Source organism: Lissotriton vulgaris, chromosome 10 (genome assembly GCF_964263255.1).
Source record: "Lissotriton vulgaris chromosome 10, aLisVul1.2, whole genome shotgun sequence".
NCBI lineage: Eukaryota > Metazoa > Chordata > Amphibia > Caudata > Salamandridae > Lissotriton > Lissotriton vulgaris.
Window position 1 is genome coordinate 321,697,461 of NC_141698.1, and position 18,084 is coordinate 321,715,544.

The window sequence follows — 18,084 nt, forward strand, 5'->3', positions numbered from 1 at the left end:
TAAGGTGAATATTTTAAAGTTTGAAAACTGCACACTTAGAAGAATTTGCAACTGAAACCAGTCAATGTCAGCCTATGAAAGGAAATTCACTTAGCAGGTAAATAGTGTTATTATTACTTTTTCTTGCTCAGGGGTGGATCCTGAATCCAGCACTGCTGCCACACCTCTAAACAGTTGAAAGAATGTAAATTACGAAAGACGCGCGGAAGCCCATGTCTCAGTATATATAATATCAGTAGAATGCGCGGATCATACGCGCACCCCGCGATTTTACCAAAAAACAAAAAACAAATTTGGGGCCAAGGGGGTCCTTGTGCAACCACTTGAGCAGACCTAGAGGGTCAGGGTGTGTCTACCCTCCCCCTTGTCACGTTTTAAAATCACATTTCACATGCATCTTCAGTCTCCCTTCTACCGAGGCATAAAATGGCTGCCAACAGTTTCAAGTTTCGAATGTTGACAAGCACTTGACAGCCAATTAGCATTCAGCGCGTGATCGGAAGGCTGCGCTTATGGTACGATGACAATAAGCGGAGTATCTGTATTCAATTTCTTTTATGGGAAGGGGGCCGCGTGGCCCTCCTCCCATGGTCAATTCCGGGCACCGAGGTCCCCACCCCCCCAGGGCATGACTAATTATATATTATTATTTTATGGAGGAGGGCTGCATAGCCCCCCTACTGAGGCACTTCAAGGCCCCAGGGACCCCATTCCCCGGGGACGGCCTTTTTAAAATGTATTTATTATGGCCGTCACCATTGGGGACCTTGCGAGGGTCTTCAATTCCCCCACTGTCCCACCGGCTCCCTGGGAGCCGGTGTTCTATCGGCATCCGAAGTCCATCTGTGTATGTACCACCTAAGAGTTGCCTTCACTTTGCGCATGCACGTTTGTGGTAGGGCATCCGTGTTAATATTACATATGCGCACAATACGTCCCACCGTCTGGCTATGTACCCCTAACGTATTTCATGTTATTTGTGCATGCTAAATTACAACATGCCCAATCACTGCTCTCACACCCAGTGGCTTCATGCTCAACCAATCATCCTACTGCAAAGCATTTATACCCTGCCAACCTTCTCGAAATTTTCCTATTCCGCAGTCACAGCCATTGATAGTGTTCGTATCCACTTCTTCGTAGGTGAGCACTTTTTTTAAGAATAATTAAATTAATTAATCTGAATGATCTTTAAATACCGCGTAAATGCAAATTTTTGTTCAATTTGACAATGTTGTTTTAAGCACGCTTTCCTGCTTTTTTATATCGTTAAAGTTGACTTTGTGACTTTTGTTTCTGAGCAAATCACTTAATCCTGCCGCCTTCAATTTTGTAAGTAGTGCGCCATGTGCTGCTTCCTCCCCATGCAGTGCACATGTAATTGATTGGCCAATGTTGTATTTTAGCATGTTCTCCATGTTTTTTAATAATGTTAAACTTGATTTCTTATCCTTTGTCTGTGCAAATCAGTTAATCCTGCCACGTTTCTTTAATTTGCCAAACGCCTCGTGGTCCTTTCCGCATCCATGTGCTACGTCCTGTTCAAGTTAATGCGATGTAGTTTTTCTCGTGTAAGTAGTGCATCACGTGCCCCATGCATTGCAAAAGGAATGTTTTCACAATGCTGTATTTTAGCACGGTTTCCAGCTCTTATACCTCCAATATCTTGCCTTGGTAGGCGATGTTTCTGGAAAAATCACTTAATACTGCCACCTTTAATTTTTTTAATTTGTGCACCACATGCTACTTCCCCCCCATGCACTGCACATGTAATCAATAGGCCAATCTTGCATTTTAGCACGCTCTCCAAGTTTTTTAATAACCTTAAACTTGATTTGTCCTCTGTTCTATCTCATTATACAGATATCTCAACCATGAGACATACTGGTCGCCACAAGCTGTTTATTCCTGCCCGTGCACTATACCAGATGGTGGTCAAGCACTCGACATACCAGATCCACTGACTGCTCTCCATATGCTATCAGATCAAGGCCAGGAGTTTGTAAATGAAGTGAGTGACCTATCTCGGCCTAACATTTGTATAATGCAATGCAATTTCCTATTTTGCTTGCCAAATATAACCTCTGATGATTGCTTTTCAACCCCAATCCTATTGAGAACAAATGTTTTTATGTACATTTAAATTAATCTTGCACATATTTAAAACATATACATTTTTAACTCTTTTTTCAGTTTGCAGAATGTTACATAAATCAGCAGCAAATTGCAGAGGTTGAAGAAAAGCATATCCTCCTGTTCCAGCTTAGTACACTGATGTCTCAAATATGGCATGAACTAGTTATCTGAAGTGATACAGATGCACACATTTTTAACGATAACGTTAAGGTAAATGCTCTCAATATGAGTAGTCGACGAAGTTAAAAAGTAACAGATATAAGTACTTGAGGGGTTTTTGGTGTCAGATAATGTCCAATTTACACTTGTACGGATGAGTCTGATACAGGGTGGATCTCTGTATAACTAATGGATGCTTAGGTGTTAGGATGGCATACAAAGCTCCCAACCTTCTTACTTCCTAACAAAAGGGTTCCAAATTGGGGACTAATATTAGGCTGGGCAGCAGAGGTTGACGGTGTTGCTCCACTGGTACTTGGGCCTTCTCATGCAGCAGGAGGAGCCTCTCTCAATCTCCTTAACTCTTACCTTCCAAAGTTGACCGGATACTTAGTCTGCAAGTCCTTCCTCATACTTGCAGTTCCTCACCAGTACTCTTATTGGGGACTCCTCTTGAAAGCAGTCTTGCATATCCGGCAAGTACCAAACCAAAGCGGAGTTCGAGTTCTGAACTCTGTTGGCCAGTGTTTACACAAGGTAAGCAGAGCGGCCTAGATATTCAATACTTCCAATTAAATGCATTCGAAATAAAAGAGCTTATTCACAAACTCCTTGTGGCACTTTTGTGTCACTTTCAACATGAGAAAAGTAACACAAAAATCACAGAAGAGTTTTGTAAATAAGCCCTAAAAAATATTGTCCTGTATAATGACTTGATCTCTCATCATTTTAAAAACCTGTTCATCTGTAATATAAATATGCCGCACTAGGCACTCCTATAGAGACACCGTTTGAATGCAAGACTATAAGATAGGTGAAATCTATCAGGTACACTGCACACATTAAAAAAATAGAAAATATTGTCAAGTGCTACTTTGACATGTAATGTGTGACCTCATTAAGTCACATCGATCGAATTTTAAACACTAATTTTCTTTTTTGTTTTGCAGAATAACTACACTACTTCTATTGGAGTCCATATTATATGTTGTTTCTTATATTGCTTTGTTAAAGTTATGGTTCTAGTTATTAATTGTATTGTTATCATTTAGTTATACTTCCAGTTATTTATTGTTTTAATAAAAGTTAATTCAAATTCAAATTCAAAAGTGCTTTATTCGAGTATTACTCATAAAAGCAGACATACAAACATATAATAAAAAATGATTAAATTTACAGAGTCATTTAGACGCAGCACATTACACAACAATTTAAAAAACTATAACACATCATATATACAGGTGCAAAGATCATTACTACTAAGAATACCAAAGAGATGATAATCACAATGACAGTAAAAAAAATCCTCAAAAATTCATACCATTAAAATTTCATACCGATGATACATTAAATTAGCATTAACAGAGAATAGACACAAGTCTAGCAGTCTCTGATCAGCTAAATAAGATTTACAGAGAATAAACATTAGTCTAGCAGTCTCTGAACTATTAGTAAGCAGTTACAGAGAATAGACAATTGTCTAGCAGTCTCTGATCAACTTGGCAGTGAGTAATTAGCTTACCAGCAGTCTCTGCCTTATGACCCACGCCCACCCCAAGTACTTTGCGGTGGCAATTATGATCCAATCTACAGTAGTGGATTTTACAATACGCAGCGCCACCATGCTACTTTTTGTGCCTAAGTTCCTGCACATAGGAGCCAACCAAGCTCGCCTTGGGGCAGAATATACAGGGCAAGAAAACAAAAAGTGACCTAGAGTTTCTTTTCCTACCCCACAGACTGGACAAATTGCTGCACCCCCTGATTTCCACTTAGATGTTAAATTACGGAGGGGCAGCGAACCTACCCTCAATTGGAATAACAGTTTTCTGTCCATGGGGTTCGTTATGTAATCCCAATACATTTCATAAATAGGGTACATCTTGACTTCTAGGAAACTGGTGGTCATGGTCCCACTATTAGTACTGAGCATACTCCTATTGACAACATATTCCCAGAAAATGTTTTTTAAAGTGGACTTAGTGGGAAATGAAGCCCCAGCTGGATCGGTCCATAAAGCATTTAGTCCTAAATCGAACAATGCAATCTTTAATGTTTTAAACCATCTGATTTTATTATAACGGTCAGCTTTAATAACATCTATGAACCCGTCCGCGTAGTGGGAGAGCTCTGGCGTAGTCCAGAGCCTACGCCAGTATAAAATCGGGCGTAATTTTGACATTTCCGAGATTTCTCTCCTACCTAGCTCATAACGCAGGGGCAGTAGCGTACTGCTCTGTGGGGTACCTGTCAATGACCTTAACATTTTCTGATGTTTGGAGTTCCTGGAGATTTTCATGCCCCCATAGCTCCGCTCCGTACAAAGCAGGCCCAATTGCTTTTGCCTCGTATATTATCAAGGGCGGTTTGATAGGTTTAGTCAGTGATTTCCTATGTTCCTTGATAATAGTGCCAGCTAGCTGCTTGTGCCTTAATGTAGCAATATTAAGATGTTGCTGCCACTTATTATCATTAGAGATGAGGATCCCCAAGTAAGTGAAGGATTTTACAACTTCCAGGATGCGACCACTCATGGAAATTTTTGATTTAAAATTTCTGTGTGGATTAAAAACCATGAGTTTTGTTTTGGACGCGTTCACCTCCAGTCCGTGATCTACACAGAACTCATCAAATATTGCCAATGCTTTTTGCAGACCACTTGGGGTTTTTGATAAAATTAAGGTATCATCGGCGAACATTAAAATTGGGACTTTCTCACCTGCAAGAAAAGGGGCATCCACAGCCCGAGATTGCATGCGGGAAACAATACCATTGATAAAAAGGGTGAACAAAGTAGGGGCCATTGGGCATCCTTGCCGAACCCCGCGCTCAACGGGGAATTCGGCAGTGTCATTTCCATACCCACCCCATCGGATTTTGGCATAGTTGCCCTCATGCAATCGCATAATTAAAGTCAACAAGTCCCCAAGGACCCCTAGTGTCTCAAGCACTTCCCACAGTTTTGTCCTTGGTACCAGGTCGAAGGCAGCCCGCAGATCAACAAATGCTGCATACAGGCTGCCTCCGCCTAGCACCACGGTCCTCCACTGTATCAGTTGGAAACGAAAGACTTGATCCACAGTGCTGGTTGCCCTGCGAAATCCAGCCTGGAAGGGAGATAGAATGTTGTTATCATCGGCCCAATCGAGCAACCTATTAACAATTACTCGCCCCACTATTTTTGAATAGTATCTATTAAACTAATAGGGCGATAATTACAGGGCTGAGCTCGATCTCCTTTCTTGTATACCGGGATGATTACAGCACCCCGCCAGGTTACTGGCATATCTGCACTTCTGGTGATATAGTTTATTAGCAAATAGATGTATTTGCACCATCTTTCAGTGTCATTCAAAAAAACATCTGCCGGAACCCCGTCGATACCAGGGGCGCGACCACTTCGAACAGTATTGAGGGCAGTCACTATTTCGTTCTGCGTGAAGATGTCGTCATCTGCTAGTAAAAAAGGCAGGCATCTTCTATCTACTGCCTGATCTCTGGAAGCGTACTGTTCACTAAAAAATTTAACCCAGGCGTCCTGGGGGACATTGTTAGTACTAGCCCCTTCTAGCCTGTCATGTCCCCATTTGACTATATGCCAAAATAACCTAGAGTGCTTTAGGTCACTTGCACTTTTTAGCTTATTCCAGTGGGCTTCATCCCAATCTTTTTTCGCTTTAGCTATGCACTGCTTATATTGCTTCCTGGCTGATCTAATAGCCTCCAGATTTTTATTCTTAATTGCATCTCCCAAGGAGGTTCTTGCCACCCTACAGTCGTGATTGTACCATCTAGCGGCTCCATAGGCACAGATCCTCTTTTTATTTACCGGTTTCAGAAAGTGGCATTTAATTTCATTAAAGAGATCTTCATGGACCTTGGTAACAATGTTTTGGCTAGGAGGGTGCCCAGCCTCACCCTCAAGGGCCATAATAGCCTTATCGGTTGCCATGCTTATTTTTTCTAAAACCAGCGGATCTGTTTTAACGCTAGTCCACCTCAACCTGCGTAAGTCATTAGTTGGCACAATCAACAGGGGTAAGGAATCAGCACAAATACTAGGAGCAATAGCATCAGACAGCCACCATTTATGGAGGACACATAGAGGGTTGTGGTCACTCTCGGGCCTTTCCATGACAACCATATCAGTAACAGATGACCATAGGGGCATACTACATATAACGTAGTCAATGCGGCTCTCATATCTCCCATTGTTAAAAGTCATGGCTGGTACTCTGTCTGACTTAGTACGACCATTCAAAGCCCTTAACCCATGTTCAAGGCACATAGCATTTAAACCTAGAATATCCTCGGTCCAGCGAGTTATTCGGGTTGAATCGAGTGCGGGGATGTCCCAGATCTTGTCTTCCTCTGCACCTAAAAAAGCCTCACCAGTGTCTAGGGGTTCAAAAGTGCGGTTTAGGTCACCTGCCAGTATAATGTTATTCCCAGAAGAGTGAATGTCTAGGAAATTATACAGAGACGATAGGACCACTGATTTTCCTGCGCTTCCACCTCTAGCGTATATATTATAAATGTCAATGGAGGTGGATAAGTCCCTCATAAGTCTAATGAGCTGAATATCTTTTTGATTAAGCTCCAGATTTTTCACTACGATCTTCAGGGACTGGCGGACCCATATAGTGAGTCCCCCCATCGGTCGCCCTTTGGGGCCCTTAGTAGCCGGTACATGAAAATTCAAATACCCCAAAGCAAAAACAGGATCACAGGCCCATGTTTCTTGAAAAATACAAACATCATACTGGCTGACAAACCCAAACCATTCTCCACAGTCCATTTTGGAACAAAGCCCAGCAACATTCCAAGACAATAGGTTCCCGGTGGCATATACCGTATTTGTTTCAGAACTATGATCAGACCCATTCAACATTGCATCAACATTAACATTGCCATTTACCTTTGCAGAAAATAGTCCTACTGCGACATCAGGATTACGTAACTCGTTTTGTGTACCTATAAATCGACTATGCTCCCCTATTATACAAGCAACCGGAGGGATTTGCAACAGAGGCATGCATTTAATTGTTTGTCAATCACAAGCATCTAAGTTGGAGAGGGCAGAGAATCTGTTTTCCAGACCTAGACCCCACTCAACGGAGCCGAAATTCTTACTGCCCCTTTTGGTTACAACGTTCCATTTTGTTCTTAAGGTGCTTGGATTGGGGCCTCTGCCTTTCCGGGGATAGAAGAAGTCTAGAGTCAGTGGAACAATAGAAGTAGATCGTCTCTGTGGAGGGAAGATGTTAGGCAAGATGTTTGGTAAAACCTCAGGATCAGAAAGATTGAGCACAACGCAATCTCCCTTGAACTTTTTTTCCCTGTTCCCAATCCACTCAACTCTTCTTGCGTTTACCAGTTCTTCTGCTAATTGCTGTTTGCCCCAAGGAGATATGGCCATGTTATTAGTTAGCCATGATAAGGATTTATTTAGAAGTGATGATGTTGATTCTGCTTCGCCAGGAGCTAGTGGGGGTACATTTGCTAGTACAAGAACTAGTGGCGAGGCTTCCACCACAAGCTCAAATGACCCTTTGGAAGTATTAGGTTCACCATTAAGAGGGGCAGAGGGTACAGCACCAAAGGTGTTATCAGGTGGATTTATCAGTGGAGCCATTGGGAGGTTTGGCACAACAGTAGGAATCAGACTGTTGGATTTGCTCGATTGAATTTCACTCACCAAAGGCTGAACACTGGACATGATGGCTTCTGGGAGTTTTCCCACCTCCCCCAAAGTTTTTCCAAGTAAACCTTCAAGTTTGCTTACCTCAGCAGATAATTTGTCAATTTTACTTATCAAAGGTTTAACTATCCCTTTGATTTTTATGTCCATCAAGCTGCAAAAGTTCTGGAATTGGACGTTAGAAAAGGTCACATAAGTTTCCCCAGTCAAATCATCCTCCTCCTCATCAAGTATTTTCCTTGGTGGCGTTGCAACTTTATTTTTAGCTGACCTTAATCCCCCCCGTTTTTGTATGGCTTTTCTTTTGCCCCCTGTAACCCTCAGTGCAGGAATAGGGACAGCAGTGGGGATGGTGGACTCACTATTTGTAGGGGTCACAGTCACTACTTAATTGTCACTGTTTTCTTCAGTGCTAGCTACTATACCACTGGGCTGAATGGTAACAGTGTCCTGAGTAGAAGCATGTGCCACACCAGAGAGGCTGCTGTTTAACAGAGCAAAAGAATCCTCTGCCTCTTTGTCTGCAATTGGAGATTGTGTAGATGAGTCTAAGCCCAAAGAAGACCTTCTATCACTATTTATTTTCGCCACAACTTGGACAAGGTAGTTCTCCATGGTGTTTGTAACTGGGGTTAACCTTCTTCCAGGCATGTGCAAGATCGTGGCTCACTACAAAATAAAAGGTGTTTGTTTTACCTGGAGATCGATGGATCAGGAACACTGTGACCGTCTGTGGGCCTGTGAAAAGTAGGGCAGAGTCCCTGGCCCAACCCAACCTTGGCCGACCTCGGACGGCCTCAGACGGCCCGCCCTTTGCCCGGGCTTCGCCCCGGGCGTCCCGCGACGCGGGTCTCCTTCTCCCTTTATGCTCCTGTGAGCGCTCGCTGGCGCGTGTCGCGTCACCTCCAAGCGCCGCCGCGAGGCCTGCCGGGAGTTGTAGTCCCCCGGAGCGGCGGCGCGGTTTCTAATGCCCAGAAATGACTCTCGGCGGTGGCGGCTTGGGCGTCAGCTCTAGCAAGTTGTTTTTTGGCCTGGAATGACTCTCGGCGGTGGCGGCTGATAGGACTGCGCAGGTAAGTTCTGCTAATTGCCAGGATATGACTCTCGGCGATGGCGGCAGGTACGTAAGTACGTAAGTTAATTAAAAAAGTACATACGTCTCTTTATTTGTGGGGGTAGCAGTCCACAATAGAAATTATATTTATAATTTGAAGTATAATTCTGAGGCTAGCTCTTCACCAGATCTTTACCAGAGTGTATAGCTACAACTTACGGTTCCAATTCAAAAGAATGAAAAGTACAACGCCATTAGCAACATAGTGTGGTTAACTTATAACCTCTGTGCTCACGTAAGTGTTCCATGAACTGTTACTATAGTAACAGGCAGAAAGCTGTTTGGGGGTAGGGTTAAAAGTTACTGGCTGTACAGAAACCGTTATATTTACCCTGGATCCTCTACATGACAGAAAGGAAAGCAAAGTAAAACAAAAAACTGTGTACCAGATTTACAAACCCCTTGCACCACTTTCGCATCCAACCCCCCCCCCCCCCTACAAAATAACAAGTCTGTGAGCCTCAACAACCCCCCTCAAGCCCCGGAAATCACACAATGTTGCTAAAAAAACAGCAAGTGTGCTCGACTTCTCAATATACTATCTTATCCTAGGTAATGTTATTTTCAATCACGTTCTGATAACCAATAAGAATCATGCTTTTAAAAAACAAAAACATGCACCCTAGTTTTCTGTGTAGAATGTTGTCAAACAACCAATCATTTCTTTTCTGCTTTAATTTAATTTTTCCCCAAAACTCCCTTTGTGTAGTCTAACATATGCCAAAGGCAGAAATGGAACTACTCCAATCTATTCTGTCCACAGATTGAGAAAGCTAGGGAAAAATGTGATTAAATCTGTTTCTACATTTCTCCGAGACTATAGAATGGTGTCCATATACCACAAAAATCTATGTTTCAATATGCATGGCATCTATAGGAGAGATGTTGTTATGTTATGTTATGTTAAAAATACTTCTTAAGCGCACTTACAGCAAGCGGTTTCATGGCGCTGTATATGCTGTATATTTTACAGATAAAGGAAACACAGTCTTTCTCATAAAATTTAGACTCTGCATCAGTACTTACTTGTAAGTGCTAAAATCTCTCAATAAACACAAGGGCTCTTTTTAGAGCCACCCAACATCTATACACATAAGCTTGATGTATATCTCAAAAATACATGCTTCTTTCTACGCGCATCCCACAACTTTTTTCAAAAAGAAAAATACTATCTTACTTTTTTGGCACTACGGGTCCTTATGTGACCCCCCGAGCAGGCCTAGGGGGTCAGGGTGTGTCTACCCTGCCCCCTTTTTACACGTTCCACGCATATTTCAATGACTTTCTCATTCTCGCTTCTACCGAGGCACACAATGGCTGCCAACAGTTCCTGATTTTGAATGTTTACAACCTCTTCACAGCCAATTAGAATTGAGCTCATGATTGGGACAGTTCTCTTATCTTATAAGGCCAATCCTCGCACAATCAGCGGATCCTCCGCGTCCATAGATATATAAATGACTTTAACCGTAATTTTCAAAGAAACTACTGAACAGATTGACACCAGATATGCAAAAGGCACAAGTCAGAACTGAGGACTACCTCTCTGCCAAATTTGGTGTAATTCCTTTCAGCCGTTCGAGCTGTAGCCGTGGCTAAAGGTCCTATGGGAAATTGCATAGGGAAAACACATTTTGGGGCCCCTCTTTTTATCTCGGCCCCCACTTCACCAATCACCCCCAAACTTTCAGGGAAGGAGCGGAACTAAGCTGGCCAAAAGTTTGGAAAATTTCAAGAAGATTTATCCATCGACGCCAAAGTTATTGCCAATAGAATGCAGCAGATTTCCTATGGATAATAGGTCCTAATTAAAACTACCTAGTGGCGACCGCCAGTTGGTAATATATATATATATATATATATATATATATATATATATATATATATATATATATTCAAGACTCAACCTCGACACAGGATACGTAGAGGAGACGACGCCAATGTGGTAAAAAATATATATTTCATTTATTGCCGCTTTTCTACGCGTTTCACCTGACCCAGCAGGCTTGATCACGAATAAAGTTTTTCAATACAAACAGACATTTAAAGTGCACTAGGACCATGTGACTCATCACATGACCCATAAGAAACAATAGAACTGAACAAAATACTTTGTTTTGCGCTGTACAAGTTGCTGAGTTTCATCAAAACATACAATTCATTTACGCTTATGGCTAAATCAGTAAATAGTTACAAAATTTTTGTCTTAAAAAGTAAGCTGACTTCAGGGAAAGCATTTCAATATAAATATAAAAGATCGCATTGATGGTTGTCACTTGATGTTATATACATAATGCATTCCGGAGCAATTTTGCAGACAATTGTGCCCAAGTGGGCATAAACGCAGTATAAACTTCAAGACCTAGCCAGGCCCTTCATTCTATGCCAACCCCTTCTTAGAATTACGAAGTATGGCAGCATGTGACCCCTCCTATGCACCTCCTGTAACTTTACATCCATGTGCAAAAATAATACCCTTGTAGTCAGAATACGTCCTTAGGAAATAAAGTTTACTTTCCACAATAATGAGTTACACCCACAATGAAGCGTTGGGAAACAGCAACCAAAACTCTTATAGCTCATCAATTCAGCCTCAGTGGACAAAACGTTCAGTTCATCATAAAGTGAAAAAATAAATAAAATTCTATAATGAAACTAAAACTTTAAAAGAGGAATCTGGATGGCACTGTCTGGGAAGCAATATTATAGATAGTAACACTCATAACAACAGTACAATGTCAATTCATTATTACAGGTGCGTGTACAGATCTTCAATATTCAATCCATAAGGACTTTTAGAGTTCAATTCCACAATGTACCATGATTCGAGCTTGCGTGGCCTCTTTATCCTGTCACCTCCTCTTTCATTCACAGGTATCGAATCGATAACAAAATAAGTCAGACCGCTAACATCCTTGTCATGAAATCTTTCAAAGTGCCGGACGACCGGATATGATCGATCTGCATTTTTGATCGCCCTTAGGTGTTGTAACACCCGTTGATGGACTGGTTTGATCGTGCTCCCCACATATTGCAGGTTACACTCACACTTCAAAACATAGATGGCATACTCTGTTTTACAGTCATATTGTCCCTTTATCTTTTTGATCCTGTTGGAGAGGCCTGGTTTATATGTACTGACATTTCTTCCATGCTCACAGGCTTTGCATTTACTGCATTTCAAGAAGCCATCCTTTCTTGCCATCCAATCACATTTGCTTTTTTTACTCTTTTTCTTGATTTTTGCCACCATGGTTTTCACCAACATTTGTTTGAACGATTTCGCTTTACGAAAGGTAATCAGTGGTCTACTGGTTAACGAAGGGCCTAGGATTGGATCATTCTTGATATTATGCCAATGTCATGCCAGTATCTTCCTTACAGAGCCATGCAGCCTATTATAGTTAGTGATCAATCTGCATTCGTTCTCTGTCATACCTTTCATCTTCTCCCTGTGCTTGAAGAGGACATCCTCTCTAGTTCATTGCCTGACTTTAACAAATGAGCTATTCAAACAGTTCTCGCTGTACCCACGTTGTTTAAATCTTGATTTAAGAGTACTCAATTCACGTTCTCTCTCTGTAGGGTCACTACAGTTCCTTAAGACTCTCAAACCCTCCCCATAAGGGATGCTGTTTACCAGATTTGTGGGGTGGAAGCTGCTTGCGTGTAACACTGTGCTCCCAGATGTTTCTTTCCTGTAAAGCTTAGTCTGCAACTTATTATCTTTTATGTAGACTGTAAGATCAAGAAAATTGACAGACTCAGGGCTCACAGTACTTGTAAATTGTAGGTTCAAACTGTTCTTTTGTATTTTTGCTAGAAATAAATTCAAGTCAGTGATTGTCCCCCTCCAGACAACAAACAGGTCGTCAATAAAGCGACTCCAATATAGAATGTTGTTGTCCCACTCCTCATGACACTGCTTCCGGACCACCTGCTCCTCCCACCAGCCCATATGCAAATTAGCATAGCTGGGGGCGAAGCAGGTGCCCATCGCAGTGCCACACGTCTGATGGAATAATTCATCAATGAAGATGAAATAATTGTTCTTCAAACTAGTTGAAACCATTGAAAGAAGCATTTGAGTATGGGCCCAGAGTTTAATTGGTCTATTTCCCAGGAAGTGTCTTACAGCATTAAGACCATCGCTGTGTCTGATACTGGTATATAAAGTGGTGACATTGATTGTCACCAGAACCATATCTTCTTCCCAAGGGATATCATAAATAGACTTAAGGAATGCCCCAGTGTCTAGTATATATGAAGGAAGCAATGTGACTAGTGGATTAAGGAAGGAGTCAATAAACTTTGAGGTATTTTCAAGCCCACTACCTATCGCAGAGATAATAGGTCTGCCCGGAGGGTCACAGAGATCTTTGTGGACCTTAGGTAGTAGATAGAAAACCTGAGTTACCGGATTGACTATTTTAAGGAATCTATAATCATCATGCGTGATCAATTGCTTACCAAACCAGTTATCAAGCTCAGAGTTGTATTGTGCGTGACTGTTTGTCATGATTTCTGATTTAATTCTCATATAGCATGACCTGTTATTCAACTGCTTATAGGCTTCAGAAAGATATTTTTGCCTATCCCAGAGAACCACGTTCCCACCTTTGTCTGCATTGCGCACAATACACATATCATTCTGCTTGATTTTGTTAATGAGGGCAAGCTGGTCTTTTTCCTGCTGATTAAATCATTTATTACACACACTGGTACATTTCTCTAAATTTTTCAAATCATTGATAACTAGGTCATTAAACACATCAATAGTGTCTCGTGCAGTATAGGGAATATACCGGGACCTGGGTCTAAAGCCAGTAGGATCACTCGCATTAATGACAAGACCCTCAGTCCTTGCCACCTCATCTGCTTGATTCATCAATTCCGGTGGATCTCCAATTATAAGTCTCTCAGTACTCTCACTGTTTTCACTGTTTTCAAACGTCACGCCAGATGGCTGGATTTCGAGCATTAGGTCCATGTCCTGTACATTTAATTCACCCAGTAAAGCCTCACTGGTTCCTTGATTAGAAGCCTTGTTCGCCGAATTTCGGTTCAAAGTGAAATATTTTTTCCATTTCAAAAGTCTTGTAAATTTGAAAATGTCTATTCTGGTCTGGACATAATTGAATTCCGCTGTCGGACAAAATGACAACCCTAAATTCAGGATTTCCTCTTCTTTTGTCGACAATTCCATGTTGGTCAGATTAACCACCGATGTCATGGGTTGTTCCACATCCGGGATAAGGTCAGGTTGTAAATTTGCACTGTTTATAGCACGTTGTTTTGCGCCTTTGCGCCTTTTGCACCTCTGCCTTTTCCTCTTGGCGGTTTGGCGTAGTTTACCTTTGTTCTGGGGCGTAGGTTGAATCTTCGGTCCTCCTGAAAAAAAACGAATTCATCAATAACTGTCGGGATCCGTTCCCCACTTTCCCCACTGGGCCCCTCTTCGGCTGAAGTTACCACATCAGAGCTTGGAACACTACTTTCGCCTGACTGGGCCACTTGTTGTCTCTGCATGGCCCCACTCATCTTCATTCTTCTAACATTTTCGAATTTCTTTGCAAAAGTGTAGATCTGCCCACGGTCATAGTCCTTTTTATCCCGTATACATTTCTGGGCTTTTCGCTCTTTGCTTGATATTCCCAACTTCTTCACTCTCTCTGCCATATCCTTTTTATATTGAAGGATGGGGTCTTGGTTTGTCTCCTTTGCCAACATATCGTTAATCTGTCCAATCTCCTCCATCATTTTAGCCCGATCACTGTCTGCATATTTAATTAATATTCTTAACATGCGACATGATGACTCTTGATTATTATCCGCCCACTCTTGCAGCATGAGTGGGTCGGGTTCCTCATATGTCGGGGCTACAAGTATTCTGAGGCCTCTGGGGATTCTCCCAACTTCCAGGTACCGTTGAAGCGACCTGGACTCCCACCATTTAGAGAGTTCTCCCCTGGATAATTTTTCAAGGCGCTTTAATCGCACCATTACATCCGGCATTTTCTCCTTGCTTGCTTTGGAAATACTCTGTTTTGCCGCGGCACCTATCTTCGCCTCATCAAAGATCTGTAGTGCCTCCTGTTCTCGCTCATCCATTTCCTCAAGCGACATGGTTCGTAAATGTTTATACGCACGCTTTACCAACCGCTAGCGTGGGGCCGCACTCAATCTCGGAACCCCCACACGAGCTTTCCCTCTTCCTCAATATCGCAGACACTCTATTCCGAAGTCAGCTTTGCCTACCTTCCCGCACAGCAGTCGTCCGTTGGAAGATGACCCACACCTGGTTTCGGACACGGCCTCCGTAGGACGAAGGTTTCGAAACAGCAGGGAACTCCTTTCCGGTTACTCCAGCTCGGTCTGCGTGAGGGGGACGGCAGCAAACAATCACCTCCAGTGCTCACGAAACTCTGCTGTCACCTGACCAGAGGGCGCGTCGTCTTCCAGCTTCACGAGCAAAAGCACGGATACGTATTCAAGACTCAACCTCGACACAGGATACGTAGAGGAGACAACGCCAATGTGGTGAAAAAATATATATTTCATTTATTTCCGCTTTTCTACGCGTTTCACCTGACCCAGCAGGCTTGATCACGAATAAAGTTTTGCAATACAAACAGACATTTAAAGTGCACTAGGACCATGTGACTCATCACATGACCCATAAGAAACAATAGAACTGAACGAAAGACTATGTTTTGCGCTGTACAAGTTGCTGAGTTTCATCAAAACATACAATTCATTTACGCTTATGGCTAAATCAGTAAATAGTTACAACATTTTTGTCTTAAAAAGTAAGCTGACTTCAGGGAAAGCATTTCAATATAAATATAAAAGATCGCATTGATGGTTGTCACTTGATGTTATATACATAATGCATTCCGGAGCAATTTTGCAGACAATTGTGCCCAAGTGGGCATAAACGCAGTATAAACTTCAAGACCTAGCCAGGCCCTTCATTCTATGCCAACCCCTTCTTAGAATTACGAAGTATGGCAGCATGTGACCCCTCCTATGCACCTCCTCTAACTTTACATCCATGTGCAAAAATAATACCCTTGTAGTCAGAATACTCCCTTAGGGAATAAAGTTTACTTTCCACAATAATGAGTTACACCCACAATGATGCTTTGGTAAACAGCAACCAAAACTCTTATAGCTCATATATATTTACCAACGACTACTTCCAGCACTTCCTTTCGGCGAACATGGAATCAATGGACCACCAGGCAGCTTGAAATGACAGGTAAGTTTGTATTTCTCCTTTTCTCTCACTCCTCGCATGACGCATTTCGGGCAACGAGTGCCCTTGATCACATAGTGAGCCTGCAGTGCGTCATTGTTTTTTATACATTTGTTTATTTCAATATGCTATACCACGTGACAGTAAACAGTGAAAAAACACTTGTGGAACACTTGTATTGGAAAGCTTTTTGCTCTGAAACCAAAGCTATTTTCAAATAATAACAGGATGTACTCAAATTTTGCCTAATATATGTAACCACACAAACAAAAGATTCTAAAATCTTTGTTGACACCTTATATACAAATTACGCTGTTGTGCAAATACCGCTATAGACATGTGAATCAACCGCAATATGTGGTCACTACCAGGCTCTGTATCTGTATCTAAAACTTAAGACGTGTTCCATATGCAATTCACATATGTGGCAATTACATTCCAAACTGTAGATAAATTGTGCAAATTGCAGCATGAATGTTGGTAGGATGTGCAAAATATACAACTACTATGTGCAAATTCTGCAATATATTTACATTTAAAACATCTTATTTAAAAGTATAATTTTGTGCAAATTACGCAAAAAGAACTTGTGCAATAAATGCAGACACAAGTGCAAATTACCTCTTAAATGCAAAGATAATGTGCAAATTATGCAAAGATGAGTGCAAAATTGCTGCCTAAATGCATAGATGTATTTCAAATATATTCAACCCAAATAGTTGATGATCTCGTTGTGTATCCGAGAAAGCCGCCGAATTGGTATCTACAGCCCTTAATGCTTGTGGTTCAGAATCAAAGAGAATATTTTTCAATGATATAAAATAAATGCATTCGCATATAAGAAATATATATATGTGTATGTCATCACTTGTGACCTGTTCTATGGCATCCTTTATGACAGCACTGATGACATCTCAAATGAGGGACTGTTTTTCTCTCTTCTGTGGTGGCACACAGTAAGCTACTATGTGCCGGCGCACACAACCTTGTCCAGGTGTGTGCATTCTAGCAATCATAGGTTTTGAACTGTAAGGAGACCCTTCCAGTACAAAATGTATGCTTTAATGATTTCTCACTTTGTATGTGTAATGAAGAATGCAGATTTCTCACTTTGTATGTGTAATGAAGAATGCATCATACATGCATATTTAGAAAAATACAGTGAGTTTTAAAACTTGGTCCACATTTATGCCTCCTTCAAGGATGCATATGTATGTGGCAAAGATCCCTCTCTAACAATATTAGTAGATAGGTATTTGCATCAAAACCCATGGGTGAATGCATGGAAATGCCCATGTTCCACTCTGGAACGCCCCTATGATACACACTAGTGTGAAGTGGAGCATACAGCTACTTTACATTACTTTGGTCAAATCCAATGCAAATTTTGATTTACTTGGAAAATAAATATGCCCGCAATGTTTTGTGCCAGGTTTGTGTTATTGAGGCAACTCAGGGCCGCATGTATGTATGTTAGAAATTGCGAGTTACTAATTGCAATTCCATCCAAATCACAATTAGGAAATCGCAATTTCAAATTTACGAAGCTTGTGGAGCCATTTGTTGTCATTGCTACAAGCCCCACTACCGTGAAAAGTATATATACGGTATGTCCAACTACATGTTTCAAACCAGAAGCAAGTTGGAGGATCTTGTTTGTACGAGGTCACCTAACTCAACCCATAAATTGAAGTCTCCCAGAATGTGAGACTGGTA